Source organism: Schistocerca nitens, chromosome 3 (genome assembly GCF_023898315.1).
Source record: "Schistocerca nitens isolate TAMUIC-IGC-003100 chromosome 3, iqSchNite1.1, whole genome shotgun sequence".
NCBI classification, from domain to species: domain Eukaryota; kingdom Metazoa; phylum Arthropoda; class Insecta; order Orthoptera; family Acrididae; genus Schistocerca; species Schistocerca nitens.
In genome coordinates, this window is record NC_064616.1 from 585,502,998 (window position 1) to 585,517,206 (window position 14,209).

General features: G+C 38.3%; 1 protein-coding gene across 1 annotated transcript in view; it reads left to right on the forward strand.

Moving 5' to 3' along the window:
• Positions 1 to 14,209, forward strand: part of LOC126248500 (ATP-binding cassette sub-family C member 4-like) — a 289,894-nt gene that overhangs the window by 237,028 nt on the left and 38,657 nt on the right. The gene's annotated exons all lie outside the window — the stretch shown is intronic.

Below are 14,209 nucleotides of genomic sequence, written 5' to 3' on the forward strand. Positions count from 1 at the left end.
GGGTAGAAAGTGTGGGTGGAAGGGATTAGTGGAGATTGAGGCCAGGAGGATTATGGAGATAAAGAATGTACTCAAAGGGTAACTCCCATTTGTGTAATTCAGAAAAGCTGGTTCTGGTGGAAAGGATCCAGGTGGTACAGGTCATGACACAGCTGCTGAAATCAATCAAGCATGTTGTGCTCAGCAGCACCTGCCACCATTGGGTGGTGAAATCTGCTCTTGGCCACAGGTTGACAGCACCACTTATTCGAGTGGACAGGTAGTTAATTGTCATTCCCACCTAAAATGCTGTGCAGAAATTGCAGCAGACCTGGTGTACTACATAGCTGCTTTTGCAGATTGTCCTGCCTCTTATGGGAAAGGATAAATCTGTGACAGGACTGGAATACAATGTGATGGGTGGATGAACCAGACAGGTCTTACACCTGGGCCTTCCACTGGGATATGACCTCAATGGCAAGTGCTTGTGAGTGGGTATGGACCAGGATATTATGTAGGTGGAGAGGGCCATGGAATACCATTTTAGGTGCAATGACAAGGATTGTGGGTAGGAAATTCTTCATTTCCAGGCATTACAATGTATATTTGAAGCCCTGGCAAGAGGACATGGTCCAATTGCTACATTCCAGCCAGTTCTTGGGGATAATGGACAGATTAGACATGTGTGAGGATATGGCACAACAAATCTGTTTGTGGACTATGTTTGAGGGATAGTGCCTGTCTGTGAAAGCCTTTGTGAGACCTTCAGTATAATGCACAAGGCAATTGTAATCAATGCAGATGCACCATCCACAGGTGGCCTGACTATACAGGAGTGACTCTTTGGCGTGGAAGGGATGACAGCAGTCAGAATGCAAGTACTAATGATGGTTATTAGGCTTGATATAAACAGAAGTTAGGCTGGAGCTGTTAAGAAGTAGAGGTAAATGACCATGAAAGTGGGACATTGGTCTGATCAGGATGAGATGAAGTGCATAGGAGAGAATTGTTGAGTCTGTGGAGAAATTAGGATAGGATGTCTTGACTTGGAGCTCAATAATGAAGATATTATCAATGAACATGAACAAGACAAGGGGTTTTGGGTTTTGGAAGGCTAGGGAAATTTCCTCTAGGTGGCTCATAAACAGACTGGCTTAGGATGGCACCATGTGGGTGCCTATCACTGAACCGCAGATCTGGTTATAGATCTTCCATTCAAAGGAGAAATAGTTATATGTGAGGATGTAGTTAGTTATATGTAACAGTAATGAGATGATGAGTCTGCAATCAGAAAGATATTGGAAGAGGTAGAGTGTTCAAGAGTAGCAAGGCAGTGGGCATTGGGGATGTTAGTGTGTAGATAGAAAAGTGTCAAGTAAGGATTCAGATCGAAATGGGGTGGGGACAGTCGAGAGTCAGTGAAGGATGTGGTTCAAATTTTTTGTATGAGAGGCTATGCTAGAGACATTTGGATGGAGACTTGATTATCCAATGGTGGAACATGCTGCTGAGCACAACATGCTTAATTTCAAAGGCTGTTGCACACCTCATGCTATCTGGATCCTTCCCCCCCAGTGCCAGCTTTTCTGTACTGTATAGATGTAAGTTATCCATGCAATACATTCTTCATTCCTTTAATCACCATGATCTTGTCTCTGCTTTCCCTCTCTACCCACGCTGTCTTCCCTTTCCTCTTTCCTGTCACCACTTCCCAATGCACTCCCCCACATCATCATGTGCTACATGAACTCACTGTTTCTGATACCCATATGTCACATTCCTATCCTGTGAACCTGTCACCTCTCCCTCCCATATTCCTATCTCATACTCCTGATGCCTCCATCAGAGACATCTGCCACCATTCCCAACCCTCTCCCATCCCTGTCTCTTTTTATCCCCTCACTTACTCCACCTGACACAACCCCTCACCCAAGTCTACTTCCTGAACTTCCGGCATTGTGTATTCAGCCAGCACAATATAGTGTTACAGGTGTGCGTGTGTGTGTGTGTGTGAGTGTGTGTGTGTACTCTAGCCCAAAAAAGGATTTATCCAAAAGCTATCAAACTTTTCAGTTTTGCTTGCATGCCTGCCAATGACTCAATGCATCTACTACCCTGTCAGTTGTTGCCTATACTTCCATATATATATATATATATATATATATATATATATATATATATATATATATATATATATATATATATATATATATATATATATATATATATATTCATGGGATACCTCCTAACATGGACCTCCTACTGCCCACCATAGTGCAGTAACTCGATGTGGCATAAACTCAACAAGTCCTTGAAAGTCCCCTGCAGAAATATTGAGCCATCCTACCTTTATAGCCATCCATAATTGCAAAAATGTTTCCAGTGTGGATTTTTGTCTCTCAGTTATGTGCCATAAATGTTTGATGAGATTCATGTTAGGTGATATGGATGGACAAATCATTTGCTTGACCCGTCCAGAATGTTCTTCAAACCTTTTACGAACAACAGTGGCCTGGTGACGAGGCGCATTGACATCCATAAAAATTCCATCATTGTTTGGGAACATGAAGTACATGAATGGCTGCAAATGGTCTACAAGTAGCCAAACATAAGTATTTCCAGTCAATGATCAGTTTAGTTGAACCAGAAGACCCAGTCCATTCCATGTAACCACAGCCCACACCCTTATGGAGCCACCCCAGCTTGCACAGTGCCAGTTTGACAACTTAGATCCATGGCTTTGACGAATTTGCACCATCCAAACCCTACCATCAGCTCATATCAACTGAAATCAGAACTCATCTCATCAGGCCATTTTCTTTCCAGTCATCTATGGTCCAATATATATGGTCACAAGACCAGGAGAGGTGCTGTAGGCAATGTCATGCTGTTAGCGAAGGCATTTGATCAGTCATTTTCTGTCATATCCCGTTAACACCAGCTTTTGCCACACTGTCCTAACAGATATGTTTGTTGTACATCCCACATTGAATTTTGCAGTTACTTTATGCAGTGTTGGTTGTCTGTTAGTGCTGACAACTCTACAAAAATGCCGCTGTTCTCGGTCATTAGGTGGAGGTCAGCAGCCATGTTGTCCATGGTGAGAGATAATGCCTAAAACCTAGTAGTCTCAGCACACTCTTGATGCAGTGGATCTCAGAAATTGAATTCCCTAATTATTTCTGAAATGAAAGGTTCCATGCTTCTAGCTACAACTACCATTCCTCGTTCAAAGTCTGTTAATTCTTGTCGTCTGGTTAGAATCCCATCAGAAACCTTTCCGCATGAATCAACTGAGTACAAATGGCAGCTCTACCCATGCACTGCCCTTTTGTATCTCATGTACACAATACTGCTGCCTTCTGTAGATGTGCATCTATCTATCCAATGACTTGTCACCGTAGTGTATGTATGTATGTTCCATATCTCCTCCTGAAAAACTGATTTAATTTCAACCAAACTTGATACATATATCACTTACTGTCTGGAAATCATCACTGAGGGAATAAGAAACAGCTTCTTATCAAAGGGATAGGGATGTAAAAGCAGCATAACCCACAATGCATGAATAAGTATAGTTTAGTCATACATTATTTGAGAGTGAGAGCAATTAGTGTCTTGCAACAAGCTTTACAAATAATTTCATTCCTTTATGAAACCTTTCCCCTTTGGTGACCCCCACAAAATGATGAAAGTAAAAAGTTTATTGCTTACTACATTTTCGTTTTGCGTATAGTGAAACTGCTGGATGAAGCATGAAGTTTTAATTTATTACTTCTTTACTACTCATTGTATTCATGACACATTTTTCAGGCAGTATTTCCATATGCAACTGAATGTGCCAGAAAACTGTCATTGTACAACACATAGTTCACGAGAGATAATGTCATAAACACTCAGATGCATGAAAAATTGCCACATCCTGCAAGAAATTGACATTTATTACATTGTTACTAGGAACTCTATTCAAAATACATTTTGGGGACAATATCAGCATATGTCACTGAATGTATGTACAAACATATATCATTGTACAACACACAGTTCAGGAGATATGGCATCATAAACATTGAGCCAGAGATGGACTGTGAGAGGGGAGAAGAGGAAAGGGCAGAGTAAGGATAGAGGAGGAGATGAACAGAGAGAAGGGGGAGGAAGAGGGGAACAGAGAGTGGGGGGGGGGGGTGGAGGAGCTGGACAGAGAGAGGGGGTGAAGGAGGAGATGGGCAGAGAGAAAACAAAGGAGGAGATGGACTAATAGATGATTCTGATAAATAAATACCTGTGCAATGCAAGACACTCAGCTGGTTGTCAATATTAAGACTGAAATTTACATGAATATACATGTATTTCTGTGAATACTTTCATAGAGTTGGATAATTTTTACTTTTATAAGAAGCTGCAAGAATTTATTACAAATGTAATATGAAATCACTCAGAAAATCAGGCCTTTGAGAACTGCAATATATGTAATTCTCTTAATTTCTTATCTACTAATAGCAGTATTAGTGACAAAATAATTCATCATATGTAGCATCCACACTATACTCACAAAATATATCTTGTGCAACAGAATCACTTTTAAAAAGTTGAAAGAAAACAAAAGTAGAGCAAAAAAATGATGAGAGGTGTTAATAAAATACCATCACAACAACAATTATTTAGAAAAAGATACCAAGGTATTAGAATAAATTTTGATTTTATTCATAGCTGTGTGGTATTTGGAACTTAAAATGTATGCTCATATAATCATATAAAAAACAACGTAATCTCTTTGACGTTTGGAGATCATTTCTGATGTTCATCTACTGCCAACATATATGTAATTAACTGTGCAGCTGATACAATGGCCATTTGTTGAGTATGCAATGATCATCATTTAGAGCCACAATTTTTCAAATATTGTAAGGTACAGCAAGAGGCTGCTTCAGCTTAAGTATGCAAATTTTGACATTAATATGGGCACTCTTGTCAGTCCTAGCAGTAGTCAATGTATTCATATCATAACCAAGATGTGGACTGTGTCTGGAAGTTTACAATCAGAACCAGAAGTTTCCTGTCTTATAATATACAAGTTAAACTATACTGAATTCTACTTTTAGTGAATTTTGATTCTGTACAGTCTAACAGTATGCCATTTGACGCCATACACTACATGATAAATGAATCATCATATTTCAGTTCCTTTTGCTGTATCCTGCTTGAATAACTATAGTCTACCAACTCAGCTATTGTTATCATTCAAGACTTTCTCTACTGAGTAAGAGCACTTTTGGGCTATCATGTTATACAGTTTTCTCTTCAGTAAAGTACCCTTGATCTTATTTATATTTTTAACTTTTAATTTGTTACATATCTTCATTCCCATGTACTATAGAGTTTGGCAAAGAACCATAAGAAGCATGGCGTTCTCTTTATTCCTGGTATTGTAGATATGCAAGAGATTATTTAATAAAAATAGATAAAGAGCGTTGTGCGCAAAAGAACGTGTTCGTAACATATGTAAAACAATTGAATACTTAGTATAGGGTGAGTCACTAACTATTGCCACCTAGAATAACTCTGAAAGTATGATAGTAGCTACAAGTTTGTGGGACAAATGTTGCATGGGACAATGGGGCCCCCACAATATGACTTTGGTTTTTTGTTGCTATGTGGGGTCATGTCAGAGATATGAAGGTAAAGTTCGTTTTTTTTTAACAGGATGCGATAGTTTGGTACGTATTTTCTGATAGCGACTAACAAGACAAATCCAATGATGTGTAACAATAAGGTCAATGGAGGTCCGAAAGGTGGCATGAACATCCATGTACAAAAGGTGTTCGAAGTGATGACCATTGGTATCAGTGCAGTGCTGCAATCTTCTTATCATGGGTTGAGTGGTATTCCTTATCACTTCGGCACTTATTGAAGCACATACTCTGACAATTCTCTCTCATATATAGTGCAGATAGTAAATATTCGCCGAATACAGCGTATGAACTAACATGCCATTGACATGTAAACACCATTTGATGGTTTCACAATACAACACTAATAGGGATGGTAAGACTAGTATCGTCAAGTCAAGTGAATGTGAGTGATGTATTCCTTTGAAGAACAAGTCAATATTCTTATCATTTATGGAAAATGCCAGTGAAATTCAGTGAGAGCTAGAGACTTATATGCTGAAAGATATCCTCAACATACTCACCCTACATGCCGTACATTTAAATATGTGTATGATAAATTGAGAACAACTGCATCTTTAACGCATCAGAAACATATCCAGCAAAAGAAAGTTACTAACGAGGAAATGGAAATTTGTACTCTTGCCACTGCAGTTCGAGATCCTTGTGTTAGTTCACAATAATAATAATAATAATAATAATAATAATTTTATTGTCATTCGGCCATTACAGCAATAGACAACATCATATACATACTAAAATACAATTAATAGTTTGAAAGAAACAACAGGTTTCTTGTTAACATTATAGTATTATATTACAGTTGATAAATTCTCTTATGTCATAGAATGGGTGGAGGACTAGCCAGTTATGAATTGTTTGTTTGAATAATTGTTCAGGTAATTCTTGAACAGATTGAGGAAGTTTATTAAATAATTTGTACCCCATGATTTCGTAGCTGTTGAGTGACTTTGACAAGGAACATAGAGGCACCTATTCCTTCTTGTATTGTGGCTGTGTACATTTTCTCTGGTTTTTGTTTCTGGTAATTTCTTCTTCGTATAAATTAGAACATAGTATATGTACAAGTTTATAACAGTCATGATTTTCTGTTCACAGAACAATGGTTTACAGTGTGCCTTATATGCAGAACCAGTAATTATCCTGATAGCTTTTTTTTGCAGTATTAATATGTCATGTACACAGCTAGAGTTCCCCCACAAAATAATTCCATATGTTATTATACTCTGAAAGAATGAAAAATAGGATGTTCTAACATATTTTTCAGGAACACAATCCATAAGTCGCCTTAACAGGTAAATAACTCTTGACAATTTACCACTAATATATTGTACATGTTGACCCCAAGATAATTTATCATCAATGTATACCCCCAAAAATTTGACATAACTTGGATCATCTGACAGAAGCTTGTCTCTAAGACTACAGACCATCTGATGTGTTTTGTTTCCATTCAGCAGGAATCCATTTGCCTTGAACCAATAGGATGCTTGGTCAATTGTCTTTGCTGCACAAGTTTTAAGGCTATTGAAATCCTCACTAGCATGAAGAAATGTTGTATCATCTGCATACAACACAGTGGTGGACTTGATAAATGACGGCAGATCATTTATCATTATCAGGAACAAAAAGGGGCCCAGCACAGATCCCTGCGGAACACCTACCTTGACTTGCTCTATACTCGACATTTCTCTCCCTACACAAACAACTTGCTTACGATTCTGAAGATATGATTTTATTAATTTAAGGCTGTTATGTCTAATGCCATAGAATTCCAGTTTTTCTAGGAGTGGCTTATGCTTTACACAGTCAAAAGCTTTGCTTAGATCACAAAATGTGAGTTGAGCATAGCCCTTATCCTCAAACACTTGATGTAAGTATTTGACTACAAAGTCTATAGCATCCACAGTAGACAACTTTTTCCTAAAACCATACTGAGATTCACTAATTATTCCTAATTTTTCAAAATAGACAGATAGCTGTTGGTAGATTACACATTCCAGTATTTTAGAAAAAGCTGGGACAATGGAGATTGGTCTGTAACTGCAAGGTGAGTCCATATCTCCCTTTTTATATATTGGAATTACCCTAGCCACTTTGAGTTCTTCGGGAAAATATCCTTCAGATATGCATTTATTTATACAGAATGTTAAGGGGTACACAATATAGTCTATTACTTTCTTTAGTAAATTACAGGATATGCCATATATATCTACACTGTCTGAAGATTTCATCCATTATACAATGCTTAGGATATGACTAGGTGAGACCTCGGAGAACATAAACGTACCTGTGTCTGTTGGTGTTCTGCAAACATTTTTAGAAAGTAACTCTGATGAACTGATATCAGGTTTGATTATAGTATTTCCTACATTTTCAACAGATTTAATAAAGAAATCATTGAATTTTTGGGGACTTATATTAATTTTTTTGCTTCTTACATCTTTAGCAACACCATTTATTAATTTCCATGCAACTTTGCACTTATTTGTGGAATTATCAATGGTATTGAAATTATGTGCTTTTTTGGCTTCCACGATGGCTTTTTTATACTCATTCCTGGATTTTATATAGGCTAATCTGGCATGTTCTGTTTTCTGATTGCTACATATATTGTGCAACACCATAACTTGGTGTTTCATACTTGATAATTGTTTAGTGAACCATGAATTTTGTCTGTTTGTAGCCCTGTTTGTAAAGCCTCTGTCAGTTAATTTGCATTTCTTTATGGGGATATTGTCATTAAATTGTGTCAGAAATGTTTTAAAAAATCTCTCAAATAATAGTTTCCCTGACAAATCAGCACTAAGACTATAACTTGTGTCACCGTGACATTGGTTGAACCAGTCTCTCGCAGCAAGGGACTTACAGAGCTGAACAATTTTGTCATCTGTGACAGGCCTGGTGATTATAACTTTTGGGACAGGCTTAGGAATATTACTATTATCAATACAGAACCTACTTGTATAGTTTAAAGATACAGAGCCAATCTGGCATGAGCTAGAGTAGTGTTTTTCTTGTTTTGCATCACCATAAATATCATCCTCACCATATCAGTCTCCACAAAGAATTAAATGGTAAGGATTGTATGTGTTGCACTCAATTATGACAATGGGTTCAACTTCAGATTCAGAGGGATGACACATTTATTATTTTGATTTTATTTACTGATGAGGCTACGTTCTTAACCTAGGAAATGTTAATTAGCATAACGTGCATTAATGGGCAACTCAAAATCCATTTTGGCTGCAGCAAGTTGCACACCAAAAACTGTGATCAGTGAATGTATGGTGTGGGATTCTGGAGGACAGAATTATAGACTCCTATTTCATTGAAGGAAATCTTAATGGTAAGAAGTACACCACATTCCTGCAAGAAACATTAGGTCTGTTATCAGAAGAAATACCTTTGGGAACAAGATCACAATGTGGTATCAACACGATGGGTGTCTGGCATATTTTTTTGCTGATGGCTAGAAATGAGTTGCAGAGACAATTCCCAGATCTTTGGATTGGACACGGAGGAGATGTGTCATGGCTGGTTCATTTGCCAGACTTGATGCCTCTGGATTTTTTCTTGTGGGGATTCATAAAAGACATTGTTTATAAAGACGTTCCAACTACACCTCAAGATATGCGAGAGAGAATTGTCAGAGCATGTGCTTCGATAAGTGCCAATGTGATAAGGAATACCACTCAATCCATGATAAGAAGATTGCAGCACTGCATTGATACCAATGGTCATCACTTCGAACACCTTCTGTAAATGGATGTTCGTGCCACCTTTGTGACCTTCGTTGACCTTCAGAGACCTTACTGTTACACAACATTGGATTCATCTTGATAGCTGCTATCAGAAAATAAGTACCAAACTATAGCATCCCATTTAAAAAGCAAAGTTGACCTTCATATCTCTGAAGCGACCCCACTTAGCAACAAAAAACCAACATCATTTTATGGCCCCTGTTGTCCCATGCAACTTTTTTCACTCAAAACTTTTCAGCTCCTATCATACTTTCAGAGTTATTCTTAGTGGCAATAGTTAGTGACTTACCCTGTATATTCAGCTCTATTAGCAGTGGATAGCAAACTACTCTTGCCCTTTCTCTGCATTTATTCTGATAATTTTATTACTGTAAAGTGTTATTGTGTTTCCTGTGTTTCTACAAAAAATGTCATGTATTACTACAGATTCAAGAAACTGTGATATACTATTTTTATTGCGTGCATGTTGGTTGGATTGGCTAGGATTGTCATAGCAAATGCCAGGATGTTTAATTTATTTACTAAATGAGCAATATGAGATGACCATGACAGGTTTTCATTCAGATTCATTCCAAAGAATTTTACACAGTCTGCTTCATTTAGTTCCTGGCTTTTGTTGAGTCTCTAAAGATTATTTGTTTGGTTTCACACTGCAACAGTTAGGTTTTAGAAATATTTAATTTTAATTTATTTAGATAGAGAATCAGGTATTAAGTTTTCTAGGGCACCTATGATATTTCGGGAAGTTTTTCTTCATTACTGTTTCCAATCAGCACTGAGATATCATCTGAAAACATTACTGAATAGGAATTTATGTTGAGTGGAACATTATTCACATCGAAAGGTATAGAGTTGACTATAATATGGAGCCTTATGGAACTACAGAAATATTTATCATTATGACGAATATTTTCCATTGGCTGATGTAATAAAATACACTTTCTCTGTGAAAACATTGCTACATGCTGGCTATTAGCAGAACTGGGCTTTTACATAATCTTCATCTACAAAGGAAAAATTAACTACTCTCACCAAAACACATACAGGTGCTTTTTAGGCCGAGACACATCAGTGAAGTAGAGAGCATTGCCAAATGGAAATGATTTGAATTAGTTTTAAAAAAATCATTATTTGTAATTCTTAAGATTGTGAAATATTTTTATGGTTGCATAATTTTCACCTGTCCATGCAAAAGTAAGATTAAGTTGTATATATTGTAGGTTATTTTTGTATTTATGAATGTCTTTATTGTGTTCAAAGTGTAACTGAAGTGCATTTATGATGTCACGTACTGGAAATTTGATACTGAGTGAAGACTTGTTACTCAAATGCAACATATCCCTACCAGATTTTGATATAGATGAGAAGAGATGCCTAAGAAGTATCATAATGTCAGTTTCTGTAGTAAAATATTGAAGAATGTGTTCATTACGAAAAGAATATTACAAGTTTTTCATTATCATGAATTAATATGGTTTGTTACTGTTTTAAGTACTCCTAAACTTTTGTGTCCAATTCTATCAGGGTGATAAGTGAACACAGAAACACCATTTTGTTCTCCATGAAGTTATTGTCAATGTTTTGTATAAACTAACACATGAATCCTATAGAGATATAACTGTCAATGAGAAAATGCAAATGTTGTATAGATCAGTATGACCATTCTCATACAAAAACCTGATTTACAATTATTTTATCAGTCATGTATTTACATTTTCTTTTGTTTGTTTTTTATAATCTCTAGAAATGTCCGTCCCTGATAGCTGAATGTTCAGCGTAACGGACTACTGTCCTAAGGGGCCCGGGTTCGATTCCCGCTCAGGGACTGGGTTTTGTGTTGTCTTCATCATCATTTCATGCCCATCCAGCGTGCAGGTCGTCCAATGTGGCGTCGAATGTAATAAGACCTGCACTAAGGTGGCCGGACCTGCCCCGTAAGAGGCCTCCCAGCCAATGACACCAAACGCTCATTCCATCTCTAGAAATGTTATGAGTGACTGGTATGTCTGTGATAATTGTGGCTTTCATTAAATGTATCAGCAGTTGTGAATGATGACAACCATCAGTTGTAGCATGGAATGACAACAATGAAAATTTGTGCTGGACCAGGAATTGAACCCAGATTTCCCACTTATCGCAAGCAGTCACCTTACCATTTGGCTATCCATGTATGATTCATGGCCAGACCCAAACTTCCATATGTTGTCAACCATGTGTCTATGACCTAAACTGGTACATCCATTATGTATATTCCTATACAGGTCAGATGTTGTACTTGAAAGTCGCTTGCCTGGTATCGGCAGAGAAATATGATATTGCAGTGCCTCTGTTATTCTGATTACAATGCAAAGTTCCTTTGGACACAGTCCGGGTTGTAGATGGGTGGTTGACAACATTTGGGTCTGGCCATAAGTTATACACAGATAGCCAAATGTTAAGATGTCCACTCGTGATAAGTGAGAAATCTGAGTTCGAGTCCCAGTCTGGTACAAATTTTCATTGTCGTCTTTCCGTCCTACAGCTGATGGTTGTCATTATTCGCAACTGCAAATACATTTAATGTATTTCATAATGACTGTAGTTGCTCCAGTCCACGCACACTATTGGAAAACTGTCTTTTGCTCCAGACAGTTGACAGCTTGATATACCAATGTTCCTCTTGTTACAGGTGTCATGATTTTGTATGTGTTGCCTGATGCTGAAAACCCCTTGGTTTTCTATTCACTGATGAGTCGTAAAAACACATACTGACTGAGATTTTCATTATTCCCAGCTGGGTAAACATAGGCTTGCAGTACTTCCATCTTTTGAATGATACCATGATTCTGACTGTTGTCTTTTGTAGCATTAATACATCCTTGGAACCTGCAGAGTTTCCTCATATCAGTAGACCATAATTTATATGGCTGTGGAATAGTGCATAATACACTGCTATAAGGTATGTGTCAGTTAACACACCTTTTAGCCTCCTCACAAGGTACATTACACATGGGAGGTTGGAGCACACATATACTGTGTGCTCATTCACTGACAGTTTGCTATCAGTCATGAATCACAGCAGTTCGACAGCCTCCATATTATCGTGGTATCCAACATTGCTAAGACTGGAATGAGATTTTCACTCTGCAGCGGAGTGTGCTCTGATATGAAACTTCCTGGCAGATTAAAACTGTGAGCCCGACCGAGACTCGAACTCGGGACCTTTGCCTTTCGCGGGCAAGTGCTCTACCATCTGAGCTACCAAAGCACGACTCATGCCCAGTACTCACAGCTTTACTTCTGCCAGTATCTCGTCTCGGCCACACAGTTTTAATCTGCCAGGAAGTTTCATATCAGCGCACACTCCGCTGCAGAGTGAAAATCTCATTCTGGAAACATCCCCCAGGCTGTGGCTAAGCCATGTCTCTGCAGTATCCTTTCTTTCAGGAGTGCTAGTTCTGAAGGTTCGCAGGAGAGCTTCTGTAAAGTTTGGAAGGTAGAAGACGAGATACTGGCAGAAGTAAAGCTGTGAGTACCGGGTGTGAGTCATGCTTCGGTAGCTCAGATGGTAGAGCACTTGCCCGCGAAAGGCAAAGGTCCCAAGTTCGAGTCTCGGTTGGGCACACAGTTTTAATCTGCCAGGAAGTTTCATATCAGCGCACACTCCGCTGCAGAGTGAAAATCTCATTCTGGAAACATCCCCCAGGCTGTCACTAAGCCATGACTCTGCAGTATCCTTTCTTTCAGGAGTGCTAGTTCTGCAGGTTCGCAGGAAAGGTTCTGTAAAGTTTCGAAGGTAGGAGACGAGATACTGGCAGAAGTAAAGCTGTGAGTACCGGGCGTGAGTCGTGCTTCGGTAGCTCAGATGGTAGAGCACTTGCCCGTGAAAGGCAGTCCTATGATGGACCCGTGGGGTACACCATGCTCGACTTTTGGTACTTGGGAGATTGCACCATGCACTGCTACTACCTGCTTTAGGTTTTCAAGATGGGATTGAAGAGTAGCTATAACCATATCTCCAATACTGTAACACTTTAATTTATTAAGCAATAATTTGTGTGAGATGCAGTCAAATAAATGCCTTGCTGAGGTCACAGGGTGTCAGTGCCACACTTTTCCTGTTTTCAGACCCTTGCCTTATCTTCCTAACTAAGTCCATTGCTGCTGTGGCCATCAAATTTCCCTTCCAAATAACTTGCTGTGTGTCCTGAAAGAGTTTATTGTCTTTTAAGTAATTTTGTAGCTGGCATTTCATTACAAACTCCATAACTTTAGGTAGGATGGGGATTATGGAAATTGGTCTGAAACTGGGCACTTCACACGGGTTGCTTGTACATCTATGACAACAGCCACATATCTACTATTGGTCTCAATAGCTGGAAGTATACTATGTTCATTGGGGAAACTTTGTCTGCTAAAAACAGTAACTGAAGACAAACTTATCTTATTGACGCAGGTAAGAAAAGCAAACAGCCAGCTCTAAAAAGGAATAGGTGACATATGAGCTTAATATACATACAGAGAATACAATCATAAAGAATACAGTGTAAGAATAGTTGTGTGTGCAGAACATTCATCACAGCTGTTGTTTCCAACACATAGAAATCAGAAGTTAAATATGAATAATAAACCCCTTAACAGTGCAGTGGCAATAACTATTCCATTCTGTTCTATTCTATTCTAACATTTGGTTCATCTCAGAAGGAAATGCTATTCATAGAACGTTTCTGTTGTGTAAATCAATTCCTCAAAAAGCATTATGGTACTGCACAATAACCTATTCTGATTTTTTAATTG